The following is a 10892-nucleotide window of genomic DNA, read 5'->3' as shown; positions in this document are numbered from 1 at the left end:
GCCTGTACTTTTTATTTCCCATTGTCTTTGTGGAGACTACCAAGGAAGGTGATGGAAGGAGGAGTAGAGGGCAGACGACCATTAGGGAGACCCAGATACGGATGGATGGAGTAAGGAAAGATGAGGAGAGGGTGGCACCAAGAGAGGACTGGAAAGAATTGGCAGAATATATAACCATCTGGAGAGGCATAGTGAAAGTGATGAAGGGCTGTCCGGCCTGACAACCAACAGAATGAGAGTAAGTAATTGTCTTTGTGATGGTGTGCACCAAAGGCCCACTTCCCTATATAAGATGGGGTGGCAAAGTCAAAGCATACACACTTCATACACAATTACATACATATACCAAAGGCTTTTTCCCCTTTACAAGGGAGGTAGCTAAAAGACAAAGGCATGAAAACCACTCCCACCCATTCCACCCCAACATACTCCACTCCCCTCCACCCTCTTCCCTCCCTCTTACTGTGGCACCTGGATAATGTACACAATTAAGATACATTAAACTGTCCCTCGCATCTCGCCACACTGTTGGCCTCAAAAACAGTGCAGCAAGGCACAGCTCTTCCATAGTAGGGACCAATACCCAGAACCAGTTTATGTCCCCTTCACAATATGGTGACCCCATCCCTACACCCTTCTCGTCCTCTCAAAATATAAAGCATAAAGCAGATAAGAACAACACCCCAGAAGAGGCTGGATGACCGCATTGTGAACAGCTGCCCGGGATGTAACACTTCACCCCATACCATACAACACAATGGAAAACTGCATTATACACAATCATGAACGCAAACAACACAACATACACTCATTAAAGGATTTGTGGGAAAACCCAGTTTCGGCTGTGGCATTCCTTGGGGAGACGGGACTGCTCGGACAGACAGTCTAGGGAACGACAACAACAACACCCTCCTCTGTGCTGTGTCATTCCTTTGTTCTTAACCACTTCAGTACAAGTCAAATTCTCGTGTGCTGCATCGGCTGCCATATGTACCATGCATCACCCTACTCGCATTATAAAATATAAAGTCACTGCTATATTACCCGTTCTCTTTTACTCTGAGTAATGATAAACTCAGAAAACGTGATCAAACCAGTTCACAGAATCTGGGGGTAACTCATGTACAACTACAAATATATATATATATATATATATATATATATATATATCATTAAGATGCTGACTGGCATCCTCATTTACCCACTCATGCTTCATGACGCCAACGTAGGCGTCGCCGTGCAAAAGTGGTTAATCTTCCTTCTCTTGTTTACAGTAAACCCTTGATATAACGGATCTCGATATACCGGATATAGGATATAATGGACAAAAAAAAATCTGACCGGACAAACCCTCGCTATAACTCATTTTCATCCGTTATAGCAAGGGATCCTCGGTTATAACGGATCTTCGGATATAACGACAAACCCCTGTCTCCCATATCGTCCGTTATATCGAGGGTTTAATGCATCTTCTTTGCTCAAAAAACGGTACCATGTTGTGGTTATTTGTTATTGGGAATCTTAGTGCTTACCTTCGTTCGGGAAACTTTTTCCCTCAAAGTGTTATTTTCTTTCGATTCAGGAGCCTTTCCTGAAACCTCGAACCACACCTATCGTAACTTTAAATAAGATACGATTAAACTCCCCTCCTCTTTATTCTCAAAGTTAATCCCCGATTTATCAAATACAAAAAGTTATGGAAATCTTGATATCTGACCTTTATAGGTCAGATATCAAGACTTCCATAACTTTTTGTATTTACAGTTTAATGTACATAAAAAAACATACTGACAGTATTCTATATAATTCCACCATCTTATCAAATTTGGCAAAAAACAGTTTTGTCTTCATTTCATTGCGTCGTCTGCTATTCGAAACATTCCGCCCGTGCGCTTCGGGAAAGGTTCGGGGAATTCCGCGTTCGTGACGTCACAGTTGCCAAACAAACAACATTGTTATTCTGAATATCTAGACTTCGGAAAAGTGGTATGCGAGGCGCAATTAAAAGTGAATTTTCTGAATAAATTCTTCTGTAATAGGTAAAAACTTTATTTGTATGCTTTTAAAAAGTACTTTTTCGAGCAATACGATGATTTTTAGCGAATGGTATATCTGTTGATATCTGACCTTTAAAGTGAATATTAACCCGTGGCCTTTTGAGCTCTTTTCGAACTCGAAAGAGTCCCTCCGAATTCAGTCCTCACTAACGTCGAGTCAGACAACCTAGAGCACTGGTTCCAGACGGACCTCTAATTCAGAAACCTCTTCAAAATTCAAAGATACCAACGTTTGAGAAACCAACTCGGTAGAAAGTTGTGACCGGTAAGTTCTCAAACTACCTGTAATTATTAAACCTCAATTTTCATAGGTTTAATCTTCTCAAACGCTGTAAATTTAATCTTCTCAAACTTGATGAAATTAATCTTCTCAAACATTGGTTGGATGCAACGTCCAAGGAGTCGGGGGTTGGGGTGGGAAGGCTTAGATTTGCTTTCTTTTTCGGGGGTTTTGGGTTCTTGGAGGGAGCAGCGAAGTCTCTTTCGCCCATTCATCCTTTAAGTAGGATTCCCAACGCTCCCTGGCGATGACCAGAGCCTCTGCGAAGGGGGTACAACGCTGGTTTTTCACTTCATGCGCTAATTTCCGGATGGCTACCTCCGGACAGTTGGGGTACGCTGCGGAGTGTTTGCCACAGCAGTTGACGCAGAATAGTTGACTTTCCTTACAGTCTTGCGTGGCGTGACCCTTACCACATCGAGCACACCGGGGAGCCTTGCATCGACAATCCTTCCTGGTATGCCCCAGTAGCTGGCACCTGGTGCATCTACGTGCGGGGGCGACATAGGGAACCACCTGGTGAAGGGTGTACCCAAGTTTCACTGTGGAGGGGAGGATGTTCATTTGGAAGGCTACTCTCACTGACCCGGTTACAACGCCATCTCTTGTAGTGAGATGCTGGACTGTATCTCCGGTTAGTTCCTGGGCCTCCAAGTCTGCCTTGAGAAGCTTCTCTGCATCGTCGTTTATGGGGACACCATTCACAACTCCCACGACGATGGTTCTGGGTATTCTGGTCGTGATCTTCATGGGTGACTGCCGGGCTGATTTCAGGGTCGCCGTCCGTAGGAGCTGGCCCTGCTGCTTCTCCGATGTACAGCTTATAAGCCATTCTCTGGATGGTGTTCGGCGGATGCCATCAACAGGTCCTACTGCATCCTTTACAAGCTGTGCCTGTCGCCAGGATCCCAGCTTGAGGAATTGGGAAGGGTCCTCAGTAGGCTTGATGAGGACCGGATATTCTGTGGGGCCCGAGTCGAGGAGGGGCTTCTGGGGACGTTGACGACGGTTGTTGACAACACGCCGTTCTCCCTGTCTAGAGAAAGCAGTGATGGTCGCGTACGAATGACGTGCCGGTTCTCTCCCCTCTTCGTCGACGTTGCTGGTAGCGTCCGTAGCTCAGGGGAGGGTAGGGGGCTGGTCGGCTATTGGGCCGTCCGGCTGTGGGTGGTGTTCCATAGGTGGGGAGGATTCTTCTTCTATACTTTGCGGTAGATCCCAGTATGTTTATGACCTTGCGTCAGAGGCAGCTCCTCGTAGGCGCTTACTGCGGTGGAGGGTGCCCTGGAGTCTAGGTTCTTCATCTTCTTCTTCGCTGGCGGAAAAAAAAAATGCTCTTTGTACTCGGGGGTTCTTCCATGGCCGCCATGGTGCACTCACGATGGCTCGTGGAGGATTTCCACGATGTGACATCCACCGAGAATGCTAAGAGCAAGACGAGTGCTGTGTTTTTTATGCTTGTCGTGGTGTGGTGCTCATCTCGGCGAAACGCCGACCTTTTAAAGGAGGATGGCGGGAACGTGGGGAGCTTTCCAAGTTCCTGATTGGCTGACCAGCGGCGTGTGCTGGCGGCATCATCGACCCCCAACCAAATAAGTACCACAAGCTATCTAGGCACCGCCGAGATGACCGCACCCACGAGTGGGGACGAGCCGTTCAAGATGAACAGTACCACCCTAAGGCCGTTTGACGGCAATGGGGACGTCGTTGTGTGGCTTATGAAGGCGGAGTTGGTCGCGAAGCTAACGGGAGTAAAGGGCATGGCAAGTTACATCCGCTAAATGTAGAGAGCGTGGCCATATCCGTCTAGATGGAGATGACGACCGAAAATCGAAAGGATGTAGGAAAGGTGAAGGAAAGGTTGCAGGAGGTTTTCGGTGAGAGCCCCTTCGAAGCGTTCTGTAAGCTACAGCGAATGCGGTGGACAGGAGAACAGGTTGACTTGCTCGCCAATGACATCAGGAGATTGGCGGGCCTGGTTAATCTTGAAGGCAACAGCCTGGAGACGGTAGTGAGAATGGTTTTCGTGAATGGGTTTCCGGATCGCATATCGACTGGGCTGCAGGAAATGGAAAATGCAGCGAAGGCAGACATGGGTGAACTGATATCCCGCGCCAGGCTCCTGACTAAGGCTAAGGATAGTAGGCTGATGGGGGCCGTAGCCAAAGAAAAGCCACAAAGGAGGATACAGCCCGTGGCGGGAGAGTGGGCGCGGGTCGGAACAGCGGCCGGGAGGCATCTGGACGAAGCCCCACGAGAAAGGAAAACGGGTGAGCTCGGGGGTGACTACAACGGATGGCGTGGGCTGTCGCGGGTCCGTTGTTACGAGTGTCGGCGACTGGATCACCTTGCGAGGGACTGTACGGAGGTAGAGTTCGTTTGCTACTCATGCAATCAGCCAGGGCATATAGCCCGAAATTGCACTCAGGGAAACGGGAAGTCGGCGGCCACCATACAAGGGGCCGCTGAGGAGATGTAAGGACACCGTTCAGCCGCATGCTGATCGTGGATGTCTGGGTGAGAGGGAGACGCGCGAGGGCGCTGATAGACTCAGGCTGTTCAACCACGATCGTGAGGACCGACATAGTTCAAGAGTTCAGACAGGGAGATGTGGCCCTGACGACAGTCGACGGGAAAGAGACGATATGCGAAAGCGACCAGGAAATTGAAATTATAGTAGAGGGTATCCCAATACGACTAAGAGTGCTCGTCATCAGAACCAAGGTAAAACGAATACTATAAGGTACGTTGAGCACCCCCTCTCCGCGCACTTCCACCGTGACGTCATAGGAAATCCAGAGGGGGAGATAGTGAGAGGTGAAAGAAAATGTAAACTTTAAAGAAAACCATCTGTATGTATGGTAAACTTTAAAATTACACTATGATGTTCACATAATACTGAAATTACTCAGTATCACTTTCTTATCCTCAAATTATCAGTATCTGAGATATGACCGCCAGAAAAGTTATAAAAATGTTTTCCATGCTTTCACATTAGGTGGATTATATTAATATGACGAGTTATTAGATGGGATGACATGTCAATTTATATGTTGATCAGGTAGATGAGGAAGATATTATACTGTTGATACACACCAACTAGCTGAATATAAACCCAGTAGTAATGACACATAAAAGCATCATATGGTTTTTATTATATTACATTTCATATTTGCGTGGGTTTCCATATCTCCTCAAGCGTGGATTTTATATGTAGACCTTTATCTCTACCAAGCTCAGTTATGTTTTAACCGAATTTTTTAGTCTGTTTATTTGCAATTGAATGAAAATTTCAGGAAATGTTGCTAATAAATAGTTACTTTCAAAATGACGGCTGCATACATATCCAGATGACCGAGTATTGTGTGTGCCACATAATTCAATCCATTTCTAAGTTCTTTATCTTTGGGTAGTGAAAAAAATGTATATTTTTATCACCTTTCAGTCTAACGGCATTGCACTTCTGCACTATACAAACAGTTGGCATTTTTATATGTTATTTGTCTGCCTTAGCTACCCCTTTAATCAGAAGATGGAGCTTCGCTCCACACACTGGTGTGTGAGTGACTGACAGCTCTCGACCCGCGGAACCCTGGTCTCGATATTTCCGTTGACGTCATCATCTACCTGCGCAGTGGAGAGGTTTTCTGGCTCCTCCCCCCCCGCTAACTTACCTTATAGTATTCGTTTTACCTTGATCAGAACGATTCTAGAGGGAATTGACGTGGTGCTGGGAATGGGCGGAATTGCCCTGCTTCTACGGATTGGAATGAGGCGGGGCTCAGAAGGGAGGATGAAGACCCGACCGAGGCCGGGTGTGGACGTAGGAATGGCAATGGGAGCCGCGGAGGGCGGTGCTGCCCCGAAGCCCGACCCTGTCGAGAGGGCGACGCCATGCACGACTGAGGACGAGGACTTCCTGGCGGAATTTGACGGCCAGAAGTGGGAAGTAGAGTGTTAGCCGAAGGAAGGCTTGCCCGTCTTGAAGAACGAAGTCGACGCGCGGACCCTCAGAGAGGGGGTGAGGGAGGGCTTTGACCTTGAAGTGGAACGCTGGATCGAGGAGGGAATCTTGAGTCCCTGGGAGGAACCAGTGGAGGGCGGAATCCTGCCCTTGATGGCAGTGGTACAGCCAGCCAAGAGCAAAGTACGACCGGTGCTGGATTTCCGAGAGCTGAACCAGTTTGTGAAGTGTCATACTGGCGACGGTTTTGTAGATGTGTGTAGCGAGACCCTACGCAGGTGGCGCCGAGGGAGGGGGGTGTCCGCGGTTGTAGACTTGCGGGCGGCTTACCTGCAAATTCACGTCACGAAGAAGCTATGGAAGTACCAGCTAGTAAAATACAAAGGGAGAACTTACTGCTTGACCAAACTGGGGTTTGGGCTCAGCTCGCCCCCGAGGATCATGACGAGAATCCTGAAGACGGTACTGGAGAAGACTGAAACGATGAAGAAGGGCACCGACTCATACCTCGACGACATACTGGTGGACGATAGCGTGGTATCGGCGTCAAGCGTGGTGGAACATTTGGCTCGGTACGGATTGATAGCGAAGGAGCCGGAGCCGGTGGAAGGAGGAGCAGTGTTGGGACTGCGACTGGAAAGGGACGGGACCTGAAACCTGATGTTCAAGAGAGCCAACGAGATCCCGAAGGCGATGGATGAAATGAGCAAACAAGAGCTCCTCTCCCTTTGTGGCAAATTAGTGGGACACTACCCGATCGCCGGTTGGCTACGTGTAGCTACATTATGAGGCGGTCGGGGTCGAAGAATTGGGGAGAGAAGATTAATGAGGACACGCTAACCACGATACGTGACGTCATACAGCGGACGATGCACGATGATCCAGTGAGGGGACAGTGGAACGCGTCCCAGCAGAGCCAAGGCGTAGTGTGGTGCGACACAAATAGCATAGCGACCGGCGCCGTCTTGGAGATAGGGGGCGTGATAGTCGAAGATAGAGCGTGGCAGCGGAAAAAGGACGACTACCACCATATCAACGTATCAGAGTTGGACGCTGTCATAAAAAGAGTCAATTCGGCGCTGAAATGGGGGTTGCGTGAGGTCGAAATCAGAACGGACTCAGCCACTGTAGCGGGGTGGATGAACTCGGTGCTGACGGCTGAGAAGAGAATACGCACGAAAGGTGCTGCAGAGGTCCTTGTGAAGCGCCGCCTCGGGATCCTGAGGGAGTTAATTGACGAGTTCAGCATGAAGATAAGGGTGAGGGAGGTACCCTCGGAGATGAACAAAGCAGACGCGCTAACCAGAGTGAAGAAGAGCTGGTTGAAAGCGAAGGAAGAAGAGGGGGAGGAGAAGCTCGAGGTGTGCGCCGCTGGGTCCTTTCGTGCGAAAGCGTTGCACGAAAGGCATCACCTAGGAGTCGATAGGTCATTGTTCCTGGCAAGGAAGGTTGACCCGAACATATCGAGGGAAGAAGTGCGGCATGCGGTGAGGGCGTGCGCCCGCTGTCAATCCATAGACCCCGCCCTCGGCGGGGGAGCTTTGCGTGGAAGAAAACTGGAGGCGGCTGGCGATTGACGTAACCCACTATCAAGGCACCAGATACCTATCGATGGTCGATTGCGGGCCAGGGCGGTTCGGCATTTGGCGAGAACTGAAGGCGGAGACTGGAGAAGAGATTGCGCGGGTGATGAACGAGGTATTTTTGGAGCGGGGCCCAGTGGATGAAGTCCTGATGGACAACGGCACGGCGTTTCAGTCGGAGGCGCTGAAAAGCACATTGGACAAGTGGGACACAAGACGCTTCTTCCGGGCAGCTTTCCGACCGAGCGGAAACGGGATAGTACAACGACGCCATCGTACAATTAACCCATTCAACTCCGATGACAAGATGTCTTGTCATTTGGTCAAATAAAACAAAAAATCATAATAAAACAATAAAATGTTTGATGATCAAACAGCACCAGAAAAATATGACGTCGTCAGTCCTCCTCCTCCTCCTCCTCGAGGAGGAGGACTGACGACGTCATATTTTTCTGGTGCTGTTTGATCATCAAACATTTTGTTGTTTTATTATGATTTTTTGTTTTATTTGACCAAATGACAAGACATCTTGTCATCGGAGTTGAATGGGTTAAGTCCATGGCCGAGAAGGCGCGAATACTGCCGGCGGAGGCAGTTTTTTTGGTATAACATGTCCCCCAGGTCAGGCCAAGATGACCGCTCGGTCCCGCAAAAAGCTGTGTTCAAATACAATTGGCGGCATCCGCAGAAGGGGCCGGGACCGCCGGCCAGTGCCGAAGAAGGCCCCGCCGCAGTGCAGGTGGGGGAGGAGGTATGGTTGACACCAAAGGACAGGAAGTGCACGTCAGAGTGGACAGGAGGGACAGTGACGGAGGTGAATTCACGGAAAAACGTCTCTGTTGAGGGAGTGCCGCGGCATATCTTGGATGTTCAGCGTGTAGTAAGTGAAGGAGAAGACGAGGAGGAAGACCACGGGGAGACAGCGAATGAGGAGAGGGTGTCTCGGAGACCCCACAGCGACAGGCGTCCGCCAAGGTGGTGGCTGCAGGACGATGATGTAGAGGAAGGAGGAGACGAGGAATAGGTTGATCTCGAGATCAAGGGTGCGTGTGAGTGTGAGTGTATGTGGCGCGGACGGGGACGGGCGATTGGCACCACCCTCCCCCGATTGGGGGGGGAGGGGGTCAAAGGGCACGAGCGTTGGTATCCCCCTTCCCGCCAGAGGTGGGGGGAGTGTCCTCGCATCGGCGTGGGTGAACAGTGCCTGGGAGAAGGACCGCGCGTGGGTGGTTGGGTGAAAGGGAGTGTAAGGGAGGAAGACACACTGAGGATCGGTTGGGCTAGTGTTAGTAGTTAGGAGGCAGGGAATATGATTAGGTACAGTGGCGTGAGTGTTCCAAGGAGGAGTAAAGACCCACCCAGAAGCAACAGAGGGAGCGGCATCATCGACCCCCCAACCAAGTAAGTACCACATATTTGGTTTCTTTTTGTCACCTTTTTTTGAATATGGGAGTAACGTTAGCTAATTTCCATTCTCTTGGGACATCGTCGGATATGATGGATTTCTTGAAAATAATTTCTAATGGAACAGTAATCTCACTTTTCATCTCCTTTAAGATTCTTGGATGCCAACCGTCAGGCCCTGGTGTTTTATTAACTTTGAGTTTCTCTATACACCTTTTAACTTTTTCTTTTGTTATATTTACCGTAGTAAGTTTACCCTAGACCTTTCACAGATTTCAGTTTGGAATTCACTTTGAGGTGTTTCGTTTACGAATACTGAGATAAAACAATTGTTTAAAATATCACACATTCCTTCATTTGAATATTCAAACTAAAATAATTGTTTAGAATATCACACATTCCTTCTCTCAATCCACATTGTGCTTCCGCCACTCCTCTCATTCCCGCCACATGCACCCCTAAGTATCCAAAGCTATCCACTTCCTCCATTCTCTCTCCCTTAACCACTTTGGTGTGATGATTCATGAGTGGGCACACAAGAATGCTGGTGTCTGCGTCTTAATTATATATATATATATATGTATATATATATATATATATATATATATATATATATATATATATATATATATATATATATATTACAAAGATTACAAAGGCGGAGCATGCCGACAGGAGACCTTTTGATCCATATCTAGGTCGGATGCGAAAAAAAATCATATTAATAATAAAATAATAAATAAAAACTATGATAATGTTAATAACAAATAAAATACATAAATAAATGCATAGGTATAGTTAAATAATAAACAAACAGGTAAATAGTAAATAATAATAAATTGACATATAACTAATAATAAATATAAATCAGACAGACAAATGATAACAAAACAAAAACAAATAATATAAGATAAATTATAATCATTACAGCATCTTACTTAGGTATTTATCTAAATGATTCTTAAAGCTTCGAACTGAACTACATTGCACTACCTGTGCAGGAAGCTTATTCCATTCATTAACTACACGGTTGGCAAAGTTGTTTCTACCTACTTCCAAATTGAATCTATTTCCGGAGAGTTTAAGACCATTGTTTTTTGTCTGATTCTCATTCAATGTAAAAATTTGGTCACTTTTGATGTTGTCAATTCCCTTTAGAATTTTAAAGACCTGTATCAAGTCACCTCTGAGTCTACGCTTTTTTAGGGAAAACAGATTCATATGTTTTAGTCGATTTTCGTATGATTTATTTTTGATATTTGGAATCAGTTTTGTGGCTCGCCGTTGTACTCTTTCCAATCTGTCAATGTCTTTAATGAGATTCGGTGACCATACGGAAACAGCATATTCCAAATGTGGACGAACTAACGATTTATATAGCTTGTTAATGAGTGATGGACTTTTGAAATCAAAAGATCGCGCAATCAGTCCTAGAATCTTATTTGCTTTCTCAGAGGCTGAAATACACTGCTTGGATGATTTGAGGTCGTTACTGATAATTACGCCGAGATCTTTTTCACTATCCACTTTTGTTAACAAATTTCCAAATAACTTGTAATCGTACTTACTGTTATTTTTACCTATGTGCATTACCTTGCATTTAC

This window comes from Oratosquilla oratoria, chromosome 12 (genome assembly GCF_046742065.1).
Source record: "Oratosquilla oratoria isolate Oo_2021 chromosome 12, ASM4674206v1, whole genome shotgun sequence".
Taxonomy (NCBI): Eukaryota; Metazoa; Arthropoda; class Malacostraca; order Stomatopoda; family Squillidae; genus Oratosquilla; species Oratosquilla oratoria.
This window is presented reverse-complemented; position numbering follows the sequence as displayed.